This window comes from Carcharodon carcharias, chromosome 22 (assembly GCF_017639515.1).
Source record: "Carcharodon carcharias isolate sCarCar2 chromosome 22, sCarCar2.pri, whole genome shotgun sequence".
NCBI classification, from domain to species: Eukaryota; Metazoa; Chordata; class Chondrichthyes; order Lamniformes; family Lamnidae; genus Carcharodon; species Carcharodon carcharias.
In genome coordinates this window covers 41,573,725-41,596,835 of record NC_054488.1, presented here as the reverse complement: position 1 = coordinate 41,596,835, position 23,111 = coordinate 41,573,725, and the positions used below count along the sequence as shown (strand labels likewise).

Sequence of the window (23,111 nt, the reverse complement as noted above, 5' to 3'; positions counted from 1 at the left end):
CATCCAAGGGTCATAAAGAAAGTGGCTGCAGAGATAGTGGATATATTGGTTGTAATATTCCAAAATACCCTAGGTTCTGGAAAGATCCCAACAAATTGTAAAACCGCAAATGTAACACCCCTATTCAAGAAAGTAGGGAGACAGAAATCAGGAAAATGTAGGCCAGTTAGCCTAACATCTGTCATTTGGAAAATGCTAGGATCCATTATTCAGTGCAGGACATTTAGAAAATCATTGTACAATCAGGTAGAATAACCATGGTCTTGTGAAAGGGACATCATCTTTGACAAATTTATTAGAGTTCTTTGAGGATATAAAAAGCAGGGTAGCTAGGGAGGAACCAGAAGGTGCAGTGTGTTTAGATTTCTAAAATGCATTCTATAATGTGCCACATAAAAGGCTACTGCACGAGAAAAAGGCTCATGGTTTTGAGGGTGAAATATTAGCATGGATAGAGGATTGGCTAACCAACAGGAAACAGAGACTGGGGCCTAAATTGTCCATTTTCATGTTGACAAACTAACAACTGGAGTGCCACATGGATCAGTGCTGGGGCCTCAATTATTTATGATCTACATAAATGACTTAGATGAAGTGACCAACTTTATTGTAGCCAAATTTGCTGCTGATGCCCAAAAATAGATAGGAAAGCAAGTTGTCAGGAGGATACAAAGAGTCTCCAAAGGGATATAGATAGGTTAAGTGAGTGAGCAAAAATTTGGCAAATGGTGTATAATGTGGGAAAATGTAAGGTTGTTCACTTTGGCAGGAAGGATGGAAAAACAGAATGTTATTTTAATAGAGATAGACTGCAGAATGTTGCGGTACAGAGAGATCTAGGTGTCCTTGTACATGAATCACAAAAAGTTTGCATGCAGTTACAGCAATTAATTAGGAAGGCAAATGGAATGTTAGCCTTTATTGCAAGGGAGGTTGCATATAAAAGTAGGAAAGTCCTGCTCCAATTGTACAGGGCATTGGTGAGACTGCACCAAGAGTACTGTACACAGTTTTAGCCTCCTTACTAAAGGAGGGATATTCTTGCATTGGAACTAGCTCAGCGAATGTTCAATAGGCTGATTCCTGAAAGGAAGGTGCTGTGTTATGAGGAAAGATTGAGCCTATATTCATTGAAGTTTAGAAGAATGAGAGGTGATCTTATTGAAACATACAAGATTCTGAGGGGGCTTTACAGGGTAGATGCTAAGAGGATGTTTCCCTTCGTGGACGAATCTAGAATTAGGGCACGACGTTTGAAAATAAGGGGTCTCCCATTTAAGACAGGGAAGAGGAGGAATTTCTTCTCTCAGAGGGTCATTAGCCTTTGGAATTCCATTCCCCAGCAAGTGGTGGAGGCTGGGGCATTGAATATACCCAAGGCTGAGTTAGACAGATTTTTGATTGACAAGGGACTCAAGGGTTACTGGAGGCAAGCAGGAAAGTGGAGTTAAAGACACAATCAGATCAGCCATGATCTTATTGAATGGCGGAGCGGGCTCGATGGGCCGAATGGCCTACTCCTGCTACTACTTATGATCTTAATACCTTAACTAACATAACTGTCCAAGGTATAAACAGAACAGTTTCACAAAGAGGAGAATGTGCCTCTAAAGGCTTAGTCCATAATCCTGACTCTGAGTTTAAAGGTAAACAAGATATAATTTCTTATTCTCTTTTCAGAACATATTGAGTATTCTGCTGAAGACTATTGAGCATCTGATAGATTTCTCTGAGAGAACAGGATGTATCAACGTAAAATCCTATTTGTTACTTCATATTTTGTTCACTTTTGGAACAGAAGGTAAAAAATAACAGTAACAGAAATCCATTGTACTAATGTCACTCTATGGAAGCAAACCATAATTATTTTCACGTTGAGATTAAGATATCAGTGGACATGAACGTATTTACATTTTTAAAGCAGTATTCCCAACAACTGTGTCAACCGAAAGACTGCCAATAACAAACAGTAAATCAGTTCTAGATCTTTCCTTTCTGTCTGCCTCTTTATATCTGTGCTAGGAAAATGGTCCCCAATCTCAAAAGAATTCATCTGCATTCATTTTCTAACAAAGATTTGTTATTATCAATGATCTGTTAATAACCAGCAGGAAACTAACATCAAAAGTTGATGCACAATGCAAGAGTTCAAGGGCATGAATTTAGCAGGACAAGCTGGAATTTTATGAATCTACTCAAAGCAGCTGCAATTTCTCCACAGAGCATGTCACTATCCATTTAGCAATATATATGATGGCTGAATGTAACATTCAGCAGGCTAAATAAGTGAAAGTCATTGCATCAGAAACATATGAAACACAGCATCCAAATAAGGTTATGTTACACAACAACTGTAGTATTTGTGAGAAGCTACTTTGGTCTGCTCTGACATTATTATGCAGCCTATATCCATAAATAATGAAGGCTGAATTTTACAGCACGTGTGACGCACTGAGGAAAAGATTTTCACTTTTCTTTGGTCTGGAGGCTGGTTCCCTCGGATTTACAATGCACAAATTTAGCATCAGTGCAAAACAAAGATTCCTTCATGCTGACAGTAAACTTACAGGAAAGTTCACCTTAAGTTTCAGTATGACTTATGTAATGAGAATGAGTCAGTAAACTTATCTGAATAGCTAAGCCATGCTATGCCATGCCCCTAGCCAAGCTGTTCCAGTGCAGCTACAACACTGGCATCTACCCGACTATGCTGAAAGTTGCCCAGGTATGTCAAGCGGGACAAATCCAATCTGACCTCCTCTTGACCATCAGCAAAGTGATGGAAGGTGTCATCGACAGTGCTATCAAGCAGCACTTACACAGCAATAACCTGGTTACTCACGCTCAGTTTGATTTCACCAGGGGCCACTCGGCTCCTGACCTCATTACAGCCTTGCTCCAAACATGGACAAAAGAGCTGAACCGAACAGGGGAGGTGAGAGTAACTGCCCTTGACATCAAGGCAGCATTTGACTGAGTGTGCATCAAAGAGCCCTGGCAAAATTGGATCCAGTGGAATCAGGGAGAAAACTCTAATGGTTGGTGTCATACCAAGCCCAAAGGAAGGTGGTTGTGCAATGATTTTCTAAAATTCCTTCGATTCGAGAATGGTCCCATAGATTAGAAGTTGGCAAATGTTACACCACATTTCAAGAAAGAAGGGAAAGAGAAAACAGTGCATTACAGGCCAGTTAGCTTAACATCGGTTGTTGGAAAAATGCTGGAATCTATAATTAAGGAAGCCTTTACAATGCACTTAGAAAAGCATAGAATGATTAGAACAAGTCAACATGGTTTAACTAAAGGAAAATCTGTTTGACAAATTTATTAGAGTTTTTTGAGGATGTAATTTTTTTTTTATTCATTCATAGGATATGGGTGTCTCTGGCTAGGCCAGCATTTATTGCCCATCACTAATTGCCCTTGTTCAAAGGGCACATTGCCGAGGGTCTGGAGTCACATGTAGGCCAGACCAGGTAAGGATGACTGATATCCTTCCCTAAAGGACATATAATGAACCAGATAGGTTTTTATAACAATCCCCAATGGCTTCATGGCCATCATCAGACTTTTAATTCCAGATTTTTATTGAATTAAAACTCCATGGTGGGATTTGAGCCTGGGTCCCGGAAGCATTACTCTGGGTCTCTGTCACTAGTCCAGTGACAATACCACTATGCCACTGCACACCCTTCCCCCACCCCCCTTAGTAAGGTAGATAAAGGGGAACCAGTAGATGTAGTATACCTGGATTTCCAAAAGGCATACAATAAGGTGCCACACAAAAGGTTAATAGGCAAGATAAGGAAGATAAGGGCATGGATAGGGGGTTGGTTAATGGATATTATGCAGACAGTGGGAATAAATGGGGCTTTTTCAAGTTGGAAGGCAGTGAATAGTGAAATGCCACAAGGACCAGTGCGGGGCCTCAGCTATTTACAAACTATATTAATGACTTGGATGAAGAGACAGAGAGTAATGTATCAAAGTTTGCTGATGATATCAAGCTAGGTGGGAAGGTAAACTGTGAGGAGGACAGAGAGGCTGCAAAGAGGTATAGACAGCTTAAGTGTAGGCAGCAAGATGGCAGAGTATAATGTAGGGAAGTGTGAAATTATTCATTTTGGTCATAAGAATAGAAAAACAGAATATTCTGTAAAAGGTATGACACTTGTAAGTGTTGATTTTCAAGTAGACTTGGGTGGGCTTGAACAAGAAGCACAGAAAGTTAGCATGCAGAAGCAGCAAGCAATTAGGAAGGCAAATGGCATGTTGGCCTTTATTGCAAGGGGATTGGAGTACAGGAATAGAAAGGACTTGCTGTTTGTTCAGGGTTTTGTTGAGACACATCTGGATTACTGTGTACAGTTTTGGTCTTCACATTTAAGAAAGGATTGATACTTACACTGGAGGTGGTACAGTGAAGGTTCACTAAATTGGGATGAGGGGATTGTCCTATGATGAAAGGCTAAGTTAATTGGGTTTATATTCTCTGGAGTTGTGAAGAATGAGAGGTGATTTCACTGAAACCTACAAAATTATGAAGGGGCTTTATAGGGTAGACATTGAGAGATTGTTTTGCTGTTTGGAGTGTCTAAAACACAGGGGCACAATCTCAAGATAATTTAGGACTGGGATGAGGAGAAATTGTTTCTTTCAAAGGGTTGTGAATCTTTGAAATTCTCTACCCCAGAGGATTGTGGATGCACCTTCACTGAACACATTTAAGGTTGGGGTAGACAGATTTTTGATCTCTCACAGAATCAAGGGATATGGAGAGTGGGTGGAAAAGAGGAGTTAAAGCCCAAAATTAGCCATGATCATAGTGAATGGCTGAAAAGGCTCAATAGGCCTTATGGTCTACTCCTCCTATCTCTTGTGTTTTTATGTTCTTGTGTTGTTGGAGGCCAATCATCTCAGTCCCAAGACATCGCTGCTGGAGTTCCTCAGGGTAGTGTCCTCGGCTCAACCAATGCTGCTTCATCAATGACCTTCCCTCCATCATAAGGTCATAAGTGGGAATGTGTGCTGATGATTGCACAATATTTAGTACCATTCACAACTCCTCAGATGCTTAAGTAGTCCGCGTCCATATGCAGTGAGGAAAACATTCAGGCATAGGCTGATAAGTGGCAATTAACATTCGTGCTGCACGAGTGCCAGACAATGACTATCTCTAACAAGAGAGAATCTAACCATCTCTCCTTGACATTAAGTGGCATTACCATCACTGTATCCCCCATTGTCAACATTCTGGGGTGTTAACATTGACCAGAAACTGAACTGGACCAGCTATATAAATATTGTGGCTATATGAGCAGGTCAGCAACTGCAGTGAGCAACTCACCTCCTGACTCCCCAAAGCCCAGCCACTATTGACAAGGCACAAGTCAGGAATGTAGTGAAATACTCTCCACTTGCCTGGATGAGTGCTGCTCCAACAACACTCAGGAAGCTCGACACCATCCAAGACAAAGCAGCTGGCTTGACTGACACCCCATCCACCACCTTAAGCATTCACTTCCTCCACTACCTTTGCACAGTGGCAGCAGCATGTACTATGTACAAGATGCACTGCAGCAACTCACTAATGCTCCTTCCACAATACCTTGAAACCTGCAACCTCTACCACCTGTGAGGGCAAGGGCAGCAGGTTTCATAGGAATGCCACCATCTGCAAGTTCCCCTTAAATCCACACAGCATCCTAGCTTGGAACTATATCATAATTCCTCTACTGTCATTGGATCAAAATCCTGGAATCCCTTCCTAACAACACTGTAAGTGTACTTGCACTAGATGGACTGCAGTGATTCAAAGAGGAGGCTTACCAATATCTTCCCAAGAGCAATTAGAAAAAGGCAACAAATGCTGGCCTTGCCAGCAATGCCCACATCCCATGGAAGGATTTTTTAAAATGCAGATCAGGAAATCCCAGTTTCCAAAGCCTTCCGCACTCACTGTCAAGGTTCATGCACCAACAGTGGCCACTTGGGTAAGATACTGGTCAGTACCTGATAGAACCATAGAGACAACACTTTCAGGAAAAGTGGGAAGAAAATTGACAAGAAGAGGTGCAAAAGAACATTAGAAGTTGACAATTTTAGTCTAGTTGGCTGAGGAAGGAACAGCTTCACACCTGACCATAAATGAGCTAAGGTTCTCACTGCTGATCAAAGTACATTGACCCAACCACACCACATTAACAAAAGAAAAGTAATCAATCTATGTAACATCTGATCACATATCTCAGGAACATCTCAAAGTACTTCTCATACAATGAATAACTTCTTAGTGGAAGGATAATTTCATAGGCAAATAGTAAAGATATTTATGCAGACATCAAGATCCCACAGGAAGCGATAAGATTAACAATCAGTTAATTCTTTTTTTGCTGGTGGTAGTTGAAGGAACTCTCTGCTCTTTAAATCTTTAACATCTACCTGAACCAATGAAACAGGCAAGCAGATCTTAAGTTTACTGTTTCATCCAAGGGGCAGTGCATCTGACATTGCAGCAGTCCCTTGATGTTGCACCGAAATTTCACCCCAATTCATCTGTGCTGAAGTCCTGGTGGAGTCGGGATTCAAACCTACAAGTTATTTTGAGTCTGGGGCAAGATTGCTGTCAAGTGAGCCAGCTAACACCTGATAGTATGCATAGACCACTCTCATTCAATGTCTAGAAAAAAGTTGCATTTATATAATGCTTTTCACCTCCTTGGCATGACTTAAGCTGCTTCACAGCTCTTGAAAAACTTCTGAACAAATGTCACTGTTGTAACGTAGACAAGCACAGCCATCAGTTTGCACACAACAAGGTCCCGCAAACAGCAATGAGATAAATGATCATCTAATCTGTTTTAATAATGTTATTTGAGAGGGTCAGTTTCTTTTACAACACTGGGAGAACTCCTTTACTCTTCAAGTGATACCATGGGATCTTTTACATTCACTTAAGACAGCATGGGCTTTGGTTTAATGTCTCATCGGAAAGATGGTAGCTCTGAAAATGGAGCACTTCGCTCAAGTATCAGCCTAGCTTATGTGCTCAAGCCTTTGGAGTAGGTGCTGAATCAGAGGAGAGAGAGAGCTACCACTGAGACAAGGCAGACAACAATAGAATATTAACTATCCAACAAGATTGTGAATTTCCAGCCTCTTATGATCGCTTACAGTGGCCAGGATATTTCAGATGACAGGGTTTCCCTTCCCATATTCCCAGCCGATTCTACCTGCCCTGCAGCCATTCATGTTCGAATGAGCATCAATTGGCTGCAGGTGGGAATTCCACCCCTCACTCAAGAGGAGGTCCCGCTTTAGAGAACTGCCAGCCAATCAGATTGACTGGTAGCTTTATAGTCCCTGCAGCAACAGGAGCTGCAGTGGACAAAAGAGGAAGTGCATGAAGATGACAGAGCCTATGTCCTGGGACTGGACAGAAAGGCAAGTTTTGGGGGTCCAGGGTGGGGAGGGTAGGGAAGTCCTGGGGGAGTGGAAACTGGGCAGTTGGGGAGTTGGAGGAGAGGCCGGGAGTGGGAAGAAGGTCCAGCAGACCTTAAGTGGGTGGGGGCATGCCCAAAGTTAGAAGGGGGCTTCTGATGGAGGCACCCCACCGCCCCCCCACCTGATGGCTAAACCCGATCATTTTCGGGCTTCCTCCATGACCGGGAAATCCTCCTGCTAGCTTAAAAATTGAGGCTGGGCGAGAAATGGCCCTTAAGTGTCCAATAATTGGCCACTCAAAAGTCTCAACTGGAGCTAGGGTGGGCAGCCTGTCCGAGACCTTGCCCGCCCCATAGTAAAATCACTGAGAGGTTGGAGCAGACTGGAACCCAGAGGGAAGCTTTCTATTTCACGCTCCAACTCCCCGCCTAAAAACCCGCTGGCAGGGGAGAGTGAAATTCAGGCCTATTTTTCTGAGGAATTTTAGCAATGTCAATTTAATTAAGTAATTCCACATTAAGGCTATACAGTACTTGTTAGCTATTTTGAGACTAGAGTTAATTTTTTAAAAGTTCTAATGATTTTAGTATTCTCTACCAATTCATTTTCATTGTCAATTTCTGGCTTTCAATGCTAATAATGTATAAAGAAAAAGTCCCTTCAATATTATATATAGAGAGCAAGTGAATGGCTGATGAAACTGCTAATGTAATCACAATGAACACCAGCACCAAAAACTGGAATGAATATTTACATGCTAAAGTGAGAGAGGTTTTACCAATGTGAAATCCTCTCTCTACAAGGCATATTCCACAGGCGGAATTTTATGGCCCCATTGCGGCAGAGGTGGGGGCGTAAAATGCGGTGAACCGTTCAAAAGTCCATTGATTCGGTGGGACCGTAAAATCCAGCTGGCCTAAAATTTCACCCCACATATAAGTGTAATACTAGGTAAATTTTTCAAAAACCCTGATTCAAATATAGCTTTTTATGAAGGTTTTTAAAATAACATACTGCAGTATTAAAATGCATAAGGCAGTAAGTTGACCCCAGAATGATGATCGATAAAACAAAAGTTGTTCATGCCTGCATTCAAAGATCTGATTACCTCAATTCTCTCTATATTGTAATACAAAGGCAGATCATTAATATTCTATCACAGTTCACAGGACTGGCAACCTTACTAAATAAACAAAAAACCATCCAAATCACTGCTGTAGAAATGTATTCATGCTTTTTATCCAAGATTTGTTTTACCATGATATCTGCATGGTGTCAAGAGGCATAAAGAAAACATTATGGGTAGGTCAAAATTGTTTGTAAATATGTGAACTTCATTGCTGTTTATTGTAAGCATTATTAGCAAGTATGTGAGGGACTGAATGCACAAACTGAAAAATGTAGTAGGCATTTTGCTGTACTGAACTTTTAAAATGTTTTATATTATTCTCCTGTCATCCCTAGCCTCGTCTTCCATATATTCATGGACACTCCCTTAAGCTTGCCTTCTCACATGCCCTCTCTCCACCCATGGTTTAGTTCATATATAAGGCCATCTCTAACAATTTTCTTAAATCCCTCACCACCAACATTACCCTAATCCATTAGATTACATAGGATACACAGCACAGAAAAGGCCATCCAGACCAAACCAGTGCATGCCAGCATTTGTGCTCCACTCAAGGATCCTCCTGTATTTCCTCATGTAAATCTTTTAGCATAACTTCCTATTTTCATCTCTCTTACATACTCATCTAGCATCCTATTAAATGCATCTGTATTATTTGTTTCAATCACCCCTGTGGTTGAGGGCTTCACTTTCTCACATCTGCCTACAATCCTTTGGCAGCACCTGGAAAAAGCATCTCCAAGTCAGTTAGAATTCCATATTCAAGGTGCCACTGCCTAATATTAGGAACTAGAGATAGTTTAAGAAAGTTATATGTGTATTTGTATGTGTTAGGAATAAGGTATATCTTTAAGTTTAAATTTGATTTGTGTTTCTTATGTTGGTGTGTAAAGAAAGGGGGAAACTTGAGTTTTAGTTTCACTTTAAAAGGAACCTGCATTTTAATGAGGTTTTACGACTCTTGAAGGGAAGCTAAAACAAACACAAGCTAGAAAAACTGGGCTGTTGCCCAGCAAAAGGGAGCCACACAGAGAGACAGGGAGAAACAGAAAAGCAGTTTGATTTCAGTTGGTCATTATGCTTTAAGGTGAATGGAGCAATTTAAGTTTCTCCCTAGCTGGACATACTAGCAGATTTCTGAGGAAAATAAGTCTAAGAATCTTAGGTGAGTTGCTCTAAAGTTGAAGTAACTATGAATGTCAAGTGAGTTTTGGATCTCAAAGGAGATACCAAGTTGTCAACAGTCTACTAGGAGAGGGACTGCAGGGAGCAGGTCCTAAAGAAAAAAGAGAATGGTTCCAAGAAGGCCTTCTAGTCAATGGAAGAACGGGAATCTGGAACAAGATCCTGTTCAGTGGAAGTGAGAGTAAGGAGCAGAGAGGAAGGTTCAAAGCTTAAAGGGAGAAAGCTGCAGAACGCTGTTAAAGCAGAATATGCTTGTGAGAAGCCAGAAGATCTAAGGAGACAGTCAAGGTTGGTGACTCCTTACTATGGGCATGTGAAGCAGTGGTGTTCTGTTGGCACGGCTGAGTATCTGAGACACAATGCCTTAAGAAAGCTTGAATGCACATGGCAATCCATGGGAGAGGAACATTGGAAGGAGAGTTTGAAACCCTGGAGGTGGGCCCTTGTGGAAGGCATTCAAGAGAAAGCATTGTTTGGGAGAAGATCCCACGGTGAGTTCTTCGATACTGGAGATTAGAAATCCTCATGTGAAAGACAGAGTTCGGTGAGATTGGTTGGCTCATGGGGTGATAATCATCTAGGTGTTGTTGATGAAAGATCCAGAACATCTGTTTGGGGTGGCATCTGTCACTTGTTTCAGAGTGTGGTGTGCCTGACCACAGGTTGCCTATTGATTTACATGGACTGTTTACTTACTGCAAACATAAGAATATAAGATACTTTTGTAACTTGTGTTATCCCAACAAATCTGTATATATCTGTAAAGATTTACTTGTGGGTGAAGGGGTATTGTAATATAGTTCACCTTTCCTTGTTTAAGAAATGTTTTATTCTTTTGTTAAAAGTTCATCAGCTGATTCCTGTGACTCTGCTCAGTAGCCACCCTCCACATTTCTAAGCAATAAGTAAAAGTTAGGATCTATCAGGCCATCTATCCATCCTGGGATCTGACATATCATCAGCTGGGATCATAAGACTAGTCATTGGCACCTCCCTCTCTCCATTCCCTACATATTTCTGCACCTATCAATCTGCTCAACCATTCCCTCTTATTTACCATTAATGTTCTTTTCCTCAGTAAAACTCAGTTTGCTAGTATGTCCTCTCTTCCATCCTGGTGATTCATCATGTTATGTCTCTCAGCTTCACTCCCTCAACTCCAAGAGGCACAGACTTTAGCATATCTGCTTTGGACATTCATTCCAAATTTCTGGCTGGACCACACCAACCGCTATCAGGCTTCAATCTTCCCTGCCAAAATTGTGCACAACTCCAAGAACATCATGGGGAGAAAACATCTCCTTAAGCCCCTCTCCACATTTCCTCCACTCTTATCTCCAACAACATTTGAGGAGATCATGAACTCGTTTGTTATTATGATTGATAGGTGTTCAGTTGCATTTGTTGCTTCTTCATTCCCCTTTTGCAGCAAGCCAAATGTCCCCCAAGACACCCCCTGCTCTAGCTCTGAACCTGTGATTTTCTCTTTTTTCTCTATCTCCCCTCATGTCTTCTCTAAGATTATTCAGTTTATGCGACTCACATTCCCACTATTCATCTGACCACCCAACTTTGTTTTCTGTGCCCCATGCCAATTGAAATTGCAAATGGTTCTCTCTCCTCTGGCAATGCTCTACCCCTTTCAAAACTGCCTTCACTACACCATCTCCTCAAAAAACTCACCTTGATCCCTCTGTGCTTAAAAATTACTGCCCTATCTCCACATTTCCTTTCTTCTCCAAATTGCTTGAACATGTTGTTGCCTCCCAAATCAGTGTCTATCTTTCATGCAGCTGCAGCTTGCTGACAACACTCATATCTACCCCTCCACTAACTTTCTCAACCCCTTTCCCTGTATCTCTTTTAGTCTGCTTGCCCCACATTCAATGCCCCACCATTTCATTTAGTTCAACAATGAGAACACTGAAAGGATCATTTTAGGGCACTCACCACAAATGCTGTAGGCCTTGAATTAATTCGACCCCCGCTCCACAGCCATTGTCTCTGATTGAACCAGGCTATTTATAAAATTGGCACCCTATTGGACAATAAACTGAGCTTGGACCCCATTTCTACTCCATCCCACAAACAACATAGATTCTATCTTCTATAATATCACCTGTCTCCTGCCTTTACTTCAGCCTATCTTCTGAAATTCCAATGCTCCCCTGACTCATCCATCCTCCATAAACTTCTGCTGCCCATATCCTATCACACACCATGACCAGGAATTTTAGGAAAGCAGGGTTTTCCATCAAGCCATCCAAAGAGTCAGTGGGGAACATATTCCCGCCTACATTGTCTGCCCGGCAGCAATTTCATGCTCCAAAGAGCATTAATTGACTGAATGCGAGACTTCCACCCCTCAATCAGAAGGAAGTCCCACCTTAGAGAGCTGCAGGCCAATGTGATTGGCCAGCAGCTCTCTTGTGCCTGCAGTGCCAGAAGCTGCAGTGGACAGGACTGAGGCTGAATGCAGTCTCCAGGCCCTTATGTCCCAGGGGTCCAAGAAGCAATAACTTTTGAATGTCTTAGGGTGGGGAGGATAGGGGAGGCCTGGGGGGATGGACATTGTGGGCTTGGGGTATTGGGGAGGAGGGGGGGGGGGGGGGGGGGGGGGAGGTCCTGAGATTACCTGACCTTAAGAGGGGTGGGGGTGGGGGTGTCTGAAATTAAAAAGGGGGCTTCTGATGGAGGCAGGCCCGCCCCCTTATCGCCCAGGCCTGAACCCAATTATTTTCGGGCTTTCCCTGTATCCAGGAACTCCTCCTGCCAGCCTAAAAATTGAGGCTGTGTGGGAAATGATTGCCTCAATTGGTGCAAGGTTGGGGCCTCGCCTGCCCCACCATAAAATTGCAGAGAGATCGGGATAGGCAGGAACTCAGCAGGAAGCCCCTCTGGGGAATTTTACACTCACCTTCCACTCACAAACCCGCCGGCAGAGGAACATTAAATTCAGATCAATGTCCCACTTGCGCATCACCCTGACCTTAGTGATCTCCATGAGATGTCAGTTCGCTAAAGCTTCCAATTTAAAATTTGCATCTTTGCAATTAAATGTGTGATCTCACCCAATTCTATCCACGTAACCTCTTCCAGCACTACAATTTCCCTTAAACATCGTACCTCTGATTCTGGTCTCTTGTCCATCCCATGTAACTTTAACCACCTGGAATTTCTTCTGTAAACTCCACTGACTATCTATTGCTCTCTGATCATTTAAAATTATCTTTAAAATCCAACCCATCGACCAGGGTTTTGGTTATTCTTCCTAATATCTCCATCTTTCCCTCTATGTCCCGATTAAGGTCTCTTTGAAGTATCTTGGGATTTTTTTCCCCACATCAAAGACGTAAAATAAATACATATTGGTATTAAAGAATTAGCTGAAATCAGCTAACCTTGCATAAATTGAGAATTGAATTTGGTCAGTATGGCTAAATATCACACCACAAAAGGAAGTTTACCAACTAAACCATAAGGGAATAAATCCATAATTCATATAACTGATTTTTCTCCTTTTATCTCATCATAAATTCTCTCCCCTTTTTCAATGTGCATACCATATATTTTCCACATTATTACACTTCTAAATCTCCAACAACGCTGCCTACAAGCTAGCCAGTAACGTGTGTAATTGTGACCTGTCTGAATGTCTCTTTGATATTCTCTCCCTGAGCTGCAAATGCCAGCACTGTACCTTGTGATGCATGCTACTGTGGGTACAAACCTGAATCTATTCAATTTATAGCACTGTGGAAGTCCAATACACTGTGCTGCTACCTGATCATTTGAAATCATATTACTTTTGTTGGTTGCTAGTATCATAGACAAATTTTAGCTCTGCTTCAATGCAATGCTCCTGCTTTAACTTCTCTACTTGTACATTGCACCAAGACCTGTGGTGTTGGTTCTCAAGGCCCAGGTCTTGTGTGGTTGGCTACAACCTGCAAAAAAGTTTGCTGAAGTTTGTTAAGAGCAGAGTTAGAACTGTATTTTAGTATTTGTTCATGTAGGTGCCGCTGGCAAGGCCAGCATTTAATGTCCATTCCTAATTGCCCATAGGAAGGTGGTGGTGAGCCGTCTTCTTGAACTACTGCAGTCCATGTGGTATAGGTATACCCATAATGTTGCTGAGAGGGATTTACAGGATTTTGATGCAGCGACGATGAAGAATGGTGATATAGTTCCGAGTCAGGATGGTGCAACTTGGAAGGGAACTTACATGTGTTAGTGTTCCCATGTGCCTTCTGCTCTTGTTCTTCTAGGTGGTAGAGGTCGTGGATTTGGAAGGTGCTATCCAAGGAACCTTGGTGAGTCGCTGCAGTTCATCTTGTAGGTGAAGGGATGGTGGGGCGAGTGAATATTTATCATGGGGATTGGGTGCCAATCAAGTGGGCTACTTTGTCAAGGATTGTGTCGAGCTTCTCAAGTGTTATTGGAGCTGCATTCATCCATCACACTCCTGCCTTGTACCTTTTCAATGATGGACAGACCTTGGGAGTCAAGAGGTGAGTTACTCACTGTAGAATTCCCATCCTCTAGTAGCCACAGTATTTATATGGCTGGTCCGGTTAAGTTTCTGGTCAATGGTAACACCCAGAATATTGATGGTGGGGAATTCAATGATGGTGATGACCTTGAAGGTCAAGGGGAAATGGTTAGATTCTAGTTTGTTGGCGATGTCATTGTCTGGCACTTGTGTGGTGCGAATGTTGCTTGCCACTTAAAAGCCCCAAGTCTGAGTGTTGTCCAAGTCTTGCTGCATTTGGGCATGACTTGCTTTGGTAACTGAGGAGCTGGCAATTGCTGTGAATACGTGCAGTCATCAGCATACATGCCGACTTCTGACCTTATGTTGGAAGGAGAGTCATTGATGTAACAGATGAAGATGGCTGGGCTTGGAAACTGCTCCGAGGGACTCCTGCAGCAAAGCCCTGGGGCTGAGATGATTGACCTCCAATAACTACAACTATTTACCACATCCACCTTCCTTCATGCTAGTATTATTCCAACCAGTGCAGAGTTTTCTCCGTGATTCCCACTGACTTCGATTTTGCTAGGGTTCCTTATGCCGTACTCAGTCAAATGCTGCCTTGATATCAAGGACAGACACTCTCACCTCACTCTGGGATTCAGCTCTTTGTCTATATTTGGACCAAGGCTTTAATGAGGTCTGATGCCAAATGATCCTAGTGGAACCCCAACTGAGCATCAGTGAGCAGATTCTTGCTGAGGTAAGTGTAATTTGATGGCACTGTGGATGACACTTTAAAACATTTTTCTGATGCTTGAGAGTAGATTGATGGGTTGGCTTTTAGTTGGATTTGTCCCGGTTTTTTGTGGACAGGACATATCTGAACAATTTGGTAGGTAGATGCCAATGTAGTAGCTGTACTGGAACAGCTTGGATTAAGGCCTGACTCATTCTGGAGCATAAGTCTTCAGTACTACTGGGGTGTTGTCAGTGCCCATAACCTTTGCCTTCAGCCATTCTTTGATACCACATGGAATGAATCAAATTTGTCAAAGACTAGCACCAGTGATGCTTGAGGTCTCAGGAGGAGGCTCAGATGGGATCATCTGCTCGGCACTTGTGGCTGAAGATGATTGCAAATTCTTCAGCCTTGTCTTTTGCACTGATGTGCTGGACGTTGCCTTCATTAAGGATGAGTATATTTGTGGAACCTACAGCTCCTGTTAGTTGTTTAATTGCCCAGCACCATTCATGACTAGTTGTGGAAAGACTACAGAACTTTGGCCTGATCCATTGTTTGTGGAATCATTTAGCTCTGTCTATAGCATGTTGCTTCTGCTGTTTAGCATGCATGTCATCCTGTGTTGTAACTTCAACAGGTTGGCATCTCATTTTTAGATATGCTTGGTGCAACTTGTGACATACTCTCCTACATCCCTCATTGAACCAGGATTGGTTCCCTGACATGATGGTAAAGAGTGAGGGATATGCAGGGCCATGAGGTTACAGTTTGTGGTGGTATATAATTCTGATGAACCACAGCATTTCATGGATGCCCAGTTTTGAGCTGCTAGATCTGTTCCGAATCTAATACATTTAGCACAGTGGTAATGCCACACAACACGACTGATTGGTGTCCTCGATATGAAGGCAAGACATAACCTCCACAAAGACTGTGCAGTGGTCATTCCTACTGATTCTGCCATTTATTGATGTAGCTGCAACAGTTAGGTGGTACTGGCAAGGTCAAGTAGGTTTTTCCATGTCATTGGTTTTCTCACCACCTGCCGCAGGCCAGTCTGGCAGAGATGTCCTTCAGGACTTGGCCAACTTGGTCAGTAGTGGTGCTACTGAGTTATTCATGGTGATGGATGTTGAAATCCCGCACCCAGGGTACATTCTATGCCCTTGTTATCCTCAGTGCCTCTTCCAAGTGGTGTTCAACATGGAAGATTTCTGACTTATCAGCTGAGAGAGGGCAATAGGTGGTAATCAGCATAAGATATCTTTGCCTATATTTGACCTGATGCCATGAGACTTCATGGGGTCCCAAGTAAATGTTGCAGAATTAAAGGGCTATTCCTTTCAAACTGTATACCACTGTACTGCTACCTCAAGTGGGTCTGTCCTGCTGGTGGGACAGGACGTACCCAGGGTTGATGATGATGGAATATGGGACATTGGCTGTAAGGTATGATTCAGTAATTAAGTTAGGCTGTTGCTTGACTAATCAATGGGATAGCTCTCCCAATTTTGGCACAAATGCCCAGATGTTAGTGAGAAGGATTTTGCAGGATTGACTGCCCTTTGTCATTTCCGATTCCTAGGTCGATGCCAAGTGGTCCATCCAGTTTTATTCTTACTCGACTTCTCCATCTTGGTTTGATACAACTGAGTGATTTACAAGGCCATTTCGGAGGGTAGTTAAGAGTCAACCACATTGCTGTGGGTCTGGAGTCATATGTCGGTTAGACCATGTAAGGACAGCAGACATTAGTGAATCAAATGGGTTTTTATGATAGTTCAGTAGATTCATGAAAATTATAAAATCAGACTAAATTTTTATTGATAATTTATTAATCAAATTTAAATGCCCCAGCCCCCATGGTGGGATCTTGTGCAAAATTTTACAGGCCCCTGCCGGCAGGTTTGCAGGCTGGGGGCCTGTAAAAATTCCCTGGCTGGCCTTTCCGCCACCTACACATCAGGCCCCAACCTGTCTGAAGTTTTACTGTGGACGGGCGAAGCCTAGGGCCTGCTCTTGCTCTAGTTGAGTCCCATAAGTGGCCCTGATCAGGACCCCCATTCCAAGGTCTGGATCCCCCAGATGCTTCATCCACCCTGGGCCTTTCTAACCCTTCCTCTTCCCCCTCCTCCCCCCCGCAGGGCCTCCCTCCAGTCCCTTCCACAAGACCCCAGCACTTACCACAGGGTGACTAACCTTCCCCAGAATGCCACTTGTCCCATATTTCCATTTGTGCCCTGAAGTCTGGAGCTGCTGACATGCTGAAAAGTACTGGTCTCCAGGGCAGTAATGTGAGACTGTTCCCCTGCCACTGCCTTCGGCTCTTTATGGCTAGGGTTGGGGGGGCGCAAATGCTCTGGGCTGGGTGCTTCTGCCATGAGGATAAGGAATGGGGACGACATGAGGTAAGGCTGCACGGGGAGAGCAGCAGCAGTGGTGGGAGCAGGCTCAGCCAGGTAACAGCGCCTGTGGCAGCGGCAGCAAGAATGGGACGGGACTGAAGAGGGGAGAGAGCTAGAGCTCATCGCTGACTCTGATGACACCTAGGACTCTCCTGACCATCAGCCATTTTGGGCACATTGAGCTAACTGTCTGGCTCAGATCTCTGAAGAATAGGGGGAAGATTCCACAGTCCGCAATCAGCTTTTGGGGCCCCAGACCCAGCCCTGAGCAGAAATTGTTAGCTTTGGATCAAATTCAAAATGGCTTTGTCTGATGCGTCTTCAGGATCTTCTGAATCTCAGTCTTCCCCAGGGCCATCTGTTGAATCTAAGAAATTAAAAGACAGTGTGTGTTTAGGGAGAATGGCTTCAGGGCTGGGACTATACCTGGTGGCTGAAACCCTACACTAGAAATAAGCATGAAGCATACTGCGCTACTTTTTCCAAAAGTTTCTCAATAGGCCATGGTGAGCTGAGTGATGCAAAACAGCACACTGCGGGACAACATCACAAGCAAAAGTAAGGGTGGGTGCTAGTCAAGGGAAAGGAATTCAAGTTTTTGTCCCCACCACAGATTCTTCAGAGGCAGAAAAGGTATTGAAGTGGCAACTGTATACCATACAGTAAAAGCACATAGGGCTCAAATCACACAATGAACTGTTCCTTGAACCTGTCACAAACGTTCTTAGCACGTTGAGCATATCAGACTTAATGTCTGAACTGAAAGGTTCTGAGTCTTACCGCCACAATCTTCTCTATTTCGCAGCAATGGACACCTCTAATAATGGAAATAAGAAGATATACCCTATTTGTGTACAGTACTACACTGTGAAAGGTAGATGTGTGTCCAAATTGCTGGACATTACTGAACAGATCCATTTGAATCGGCTGAAGATATTGCAGGTCAAGTTCTGATAGCTCTGGAAAAGAGAAGATTGGATTTCCAACAAATGTCTACTTTTTCAGCTGATAATACCAATGCCAATTATGGATCCATCACTCTGAACACATAATACTTTCTGGAAAGATCCCAAAGCTTCTCAAAGCTGGTTGCTTGGTTCACATTATCAACAATACAGCAAACAGCACCATTTCAAGATGAAAAATTCTATGGCTTCTCCCCCTCTCACACTGCCCCAATTCCACACACTCCCCAACCCCAGTTACTTCACTCCCCCAGGCATGTACTCTGCTCTCCTATGCACGGTTCAATTATCCCTTATTTTAAGAGTTTGTCACCCTGCTGTACCTCGTCCTGGGGCTCCCAACACTTAGAATCTGGGTACTAGATATATTCCCAGCAGTGGCCACTGGTTCCAGTGGAGTTTCTGGGATTACAGAGCTGCTGATCAATCTGATTGGTTGGCAGCTCTCTGAGGTGGGACTTCCTCCTGAGTGAGGGGATGGAAGTCCCAATGCCAGCAAATTAATGCTCAATGTCATTTGCCATCTCAAATGTCGTTTGCCATCTCAGAATGTTGCTGCATTATGCACAACTGAACTCTGTTTGGACATGATGGGGCCTGATTTAATGTGGGTAACAGGGGTCTCACACACCAGTTATAGAACCGGTGGAAACCCCACTTTGCTTTTGTGGGGGAGACCCGACCAAATTAAGTGCCTCTCAGGCTCTTAACTGGCCAGTACGGGCCTTTCCTGGAATTGAGGACCTCAGTAATGAAAATCCCACCATGAGAGCTGCCGCCAATCAGAGGCAGTGCCACCAGGAGCAATGGTTGCTGCCAGTTATGCTCCAAGGCCTTCAGCAGGAATCGTTGTTGGATCCCTGGATATGTAAGTGAAAGCAGGATGGGTGTCACGGGAAGGGGGTCATGGGAGAGGGGGTGTGTGGGGGGTGGGTGGTTGAAGGCAAGGGCAGAGGGGTGACTTTCAGTGTCCCCCTCCTTCCTGATGCTGAATCCCTCGATCGGGCACAGAGTGCTGGGCAATGAGGGATAGCCTCCTCCCAGTAGGCCACTGCAAATTGGAGGGGCGTCTTTTGGGAGGCATGGGAAAGCCGTGCGATTCCTGTTTAATCTCTGAGCTCAGAGATAATTGGTGTCAAGTGGCTCATCAATGAGCCAAAGTGACATCTGCCACGAGCAGCAGAGTTTCTCTCATTGGCCCCTTCCCGCCTTCAACTTAATCACAGGAGATTTTCCTGCTCGCAGCAGACTGATGTGTGGCCTCTCCTGCAATTAATTGTGCTTGATCACCATGTTTCCTGCCAGGATGTGCTAGATTGTCCAACTACTTTTCAGTACCATTCCTAAGTGGCCATTCTTAATGTGTGATCCAAAATTGTAAGTTCAGCAGGTTAGTTGTATATGGAAGGCATTACAGTTGAATTTGTGTTTACTAACACAGGTATGCTGTGCATCTGGGATTACTTATGGTGAAGAGAAGTGGGAACCTGGACTAATCTTCACTTTCTTCACCTAGTTGCAGTTAGGTCAATTGCACTATCTCAGTTATCATCATAGCTGAGATCAGCTAACTCGACATAAACCAAAGATTAAGCTTGAGGCCTTAAGTGTTCCATATGGCTCAGATCATGTGCATCAAAAGATATGAAAACCTATAAATATCAGACCAGTTTAATAGTCTAGTGCTTTCAGTACAGACTTCAGAACCAGTTAGTCATGTACTGGGTTCCCAAGAATGACCATTGCTCAAATCTTGCACAGGGACTGCATTTAACCATTTAGGAGCAGTTCCTTATGAACTTTTGAAATGCTTTCTCGAAGGATTAATGTTGCTGCTGTTCCAACAGCATGACATGTCACACCTGGATTTTCAAATGCTTTATTGAGTTAGGTGTCTGTAAGTACTGAAAGTTGAAGTTCTACAATGTTATTGAATATCAATCTCTCAGTCATCACTGTGCCAGGATTGGCAGCACCACTGAGAACACATTCAGGGTTTTGTTTGCAGTACAAATATTGATCCACAGTGCCAGCGTGCTTGTGTGACTATGTCATGTGCTGCTGAGGTTGATGGTAATAAAGTGCCTGCAGTGCAGTCCAGAAAGAATCAAACTACTTGATTATTTTAAATGCAAACATAAGGGCTTTCATAATTTTTTTGGGATCAAATATTAGCATTTCAAGTTTTCTTACACCATTAAAAAGCTTTTATGATGACACCAAAGTTATTATTGCTGACGTCATAAAAGGTTCACAGCAAGATTGTGGCAAAAATGTTCCACTAGTTTCAATTATTTCTTGTAGTTAAAAATCAAAGTGAAAAATGGGATATGATGTTTGTTTCATGCATAAGTGAATAAATAAAGCTACTTTACTCACAAGTAATGAGGTCACAGGTGATAGTGAAAGCCTTATAATCAATATTAGAATGACCTCTGGTTCCCCGTTTTGTATTTTCTTTCTCTCTCAAATATTACCTATTCCCCTAAAGGTATTGATAATTTGCTTGAATTTCTCCTCCTCATCACCAATGGTATCTTGTCCAAGTGACCATTCCTCACCTATGAGTCTAGGGAGAAATTGTCAGCAGGTTCTCCATGATAGTAGACAACACAGTGACATCCACACTCACTTCTAGCTGAGCTCAGCCAGGAATAGGAACCCTGCTCTATTCTTCCCTCCTTAATACAAGGACAATGGGAAATGCTGTAGCACCCCTACACTGGTCAAAGCTGAAATCAACTAATTGACTCAAACCTGAGACCATCCTGACCTATATGGCTCAGTATCACATTGGGTACTGCATTTAATATGTAAGTACCCTGTTGTTGTTTTCGATATATTGATTTTGCAATGTGTTAATAATTTATTTTTTTGCAGTTTAACATATAACAACATGCCGGCTATGGTACTGAAGACTTGTGCTCCAGAACTAGCCCTCTTTGTCACCGACAACTACCAACCGCGCGCACACCACCACCGCCCCCACCCCCCCGCCCCACCACCACCCCTCACCACCAACTGCCTTCCTGCTCTGAATATTTACTGACAGTGGCTTTTCCTGTGAATGATTAGAGGAACCCCCTACTCTGCTTATCCAACCATGATAATTAAGTAAACTACAAATGGTCATGGGAATGCTGTGAATGTGTAATAATAGTGCAGTAGGTACCAATATGGAGTTGACAGCGCTACAGTGATATTATAAAGAGTTGTTGTGTCCTGCCAAATGTAGTCTAATTGGTGCTTGGGTACGATGAAGTACACATGGCTTTGTGTTAAGCAGGCAGCATGACTTGTGAAGAGGTGAAATCATGGTCCTAAATATGATACAATACTCATGTAGCTCAATGGTGAAGTTGCATATTATTCAACTGTTATGATCCCCATAGAGACCTTTAAAAAGAAATTTAAACTTACAGTTAATGGCTGAAAGGCTGACACATCAGAAGGATATTCCCCCCCCCCATCGGAGGGGAAGTTGAAGTGTGGGCACGCAACAGGCACGCCTCCGATTGGCACCCCCAATCGGGAGCGTGCCACAATTTTACGTGGGCGGGCCGATTAAGGCCCACCCAGCGTGACGTCCGCACAGAAGCACTATGTGTTCCCTGTGCAGGCGGGGGGGAATCCCTAAACCCAAGAGTGCGCTCTTTCACGCATACGCACGATTGAGCGCACTCATCTCCCTGAGGCTAAGTGCTGCCTCAGGGAGATCGTCTCTACAATAAAAGATATTAAAAATAGAAAAGAAATCCCTGACATGTCCCCTCATGTGACACTGTCACATGAGTTGGGACATGTCCATAACTTTTTAAAAAACTTTAATTAAATTTTTAAAACCCTACATGAAACCTCATCCTGCCTGCGGATGAGGTTTCATTGTTTTTCTAAAGCTCGCCAGGGCTCTTGGCCTGCCCGCCAACCTTAAGGTTGGACGGGCAGGTTCATTAATTACTTCAATGACTCTGTCAATGGCCTCAATTGGCCATTGACAGGTCGGCGGGCACACAGCTGATTTTGCTGCGCCCCCGCCTACCTGAAAATTTAAATGGGAGGCGGTGACGTCGGGAGTTCCACTTCTTGATGGGAAATCCTGCCCATCAAGATTTTACATTTTAATATGTTTTCTGTAACAAATGGACTAAAAGCACTGTTGATTAAACATGATTTTCTTTTTGTAGGCAACTTATGTATACTTTAAGCCACAGAAAGCAATACCCCCTTCTTATTCTCAGCCCAACCAAAAAACACACTTCACAGGTAAATTTCAGACTTCACATAGACATTCAATTTTCCCAGAATCAATCCAAAATGGTTCTGAGCTCCCGAGGGATTATTCCTGTTCTTTTCATTCCTCAGCCTGGTAACTTGCAAACTTAGAACTGTCTTTCACAGTTAGGTGTTCTTTTCCTGGAGTCTCTCCCTCTAGCCCAAGCTAGATGACTCTTCCAGATTTGTTTTAACTTACCATGAATTTGGTCTTTTCAGTTTGAGTGTGAGCTTCCATCTGCATTCCTGTGCAGCAAACCACACAGACTTTTTAAAGTCTCTAACGGCTCCATCTCTTCCAAATCTAGACAGACACAAAACTCTGTCAGTGATATTCTAGGAAAGCCTATAACCTGATCTTTACAATGGCTTTCTCTGCATCCTTCCCAATGACAATGTGAATCCATGGGCCTTGTATCTAGTTAGAAATGCTAATTAGCTATCCTTGAGACTCCAACTCTCTTTCATCTTGGAACTAAATGGACAGTTTACA

At 43.2% G+C, this 23,111-nt stretch overlaps 1 protein-coding gene across 1 annotated transcript in view; it reads left to right on the top strand.

The window, feature by feature from the left end:
* The window catches only part of LOC121293629 (protein sidekick-2-like), a 941,309-nt gene that overhangs the window by 876,499 nt on the left and 41,699 nt on the right, over positions 1–23,111 (top strand). The gene's annotated exons all lie outside the window — the stretch shown is intronic.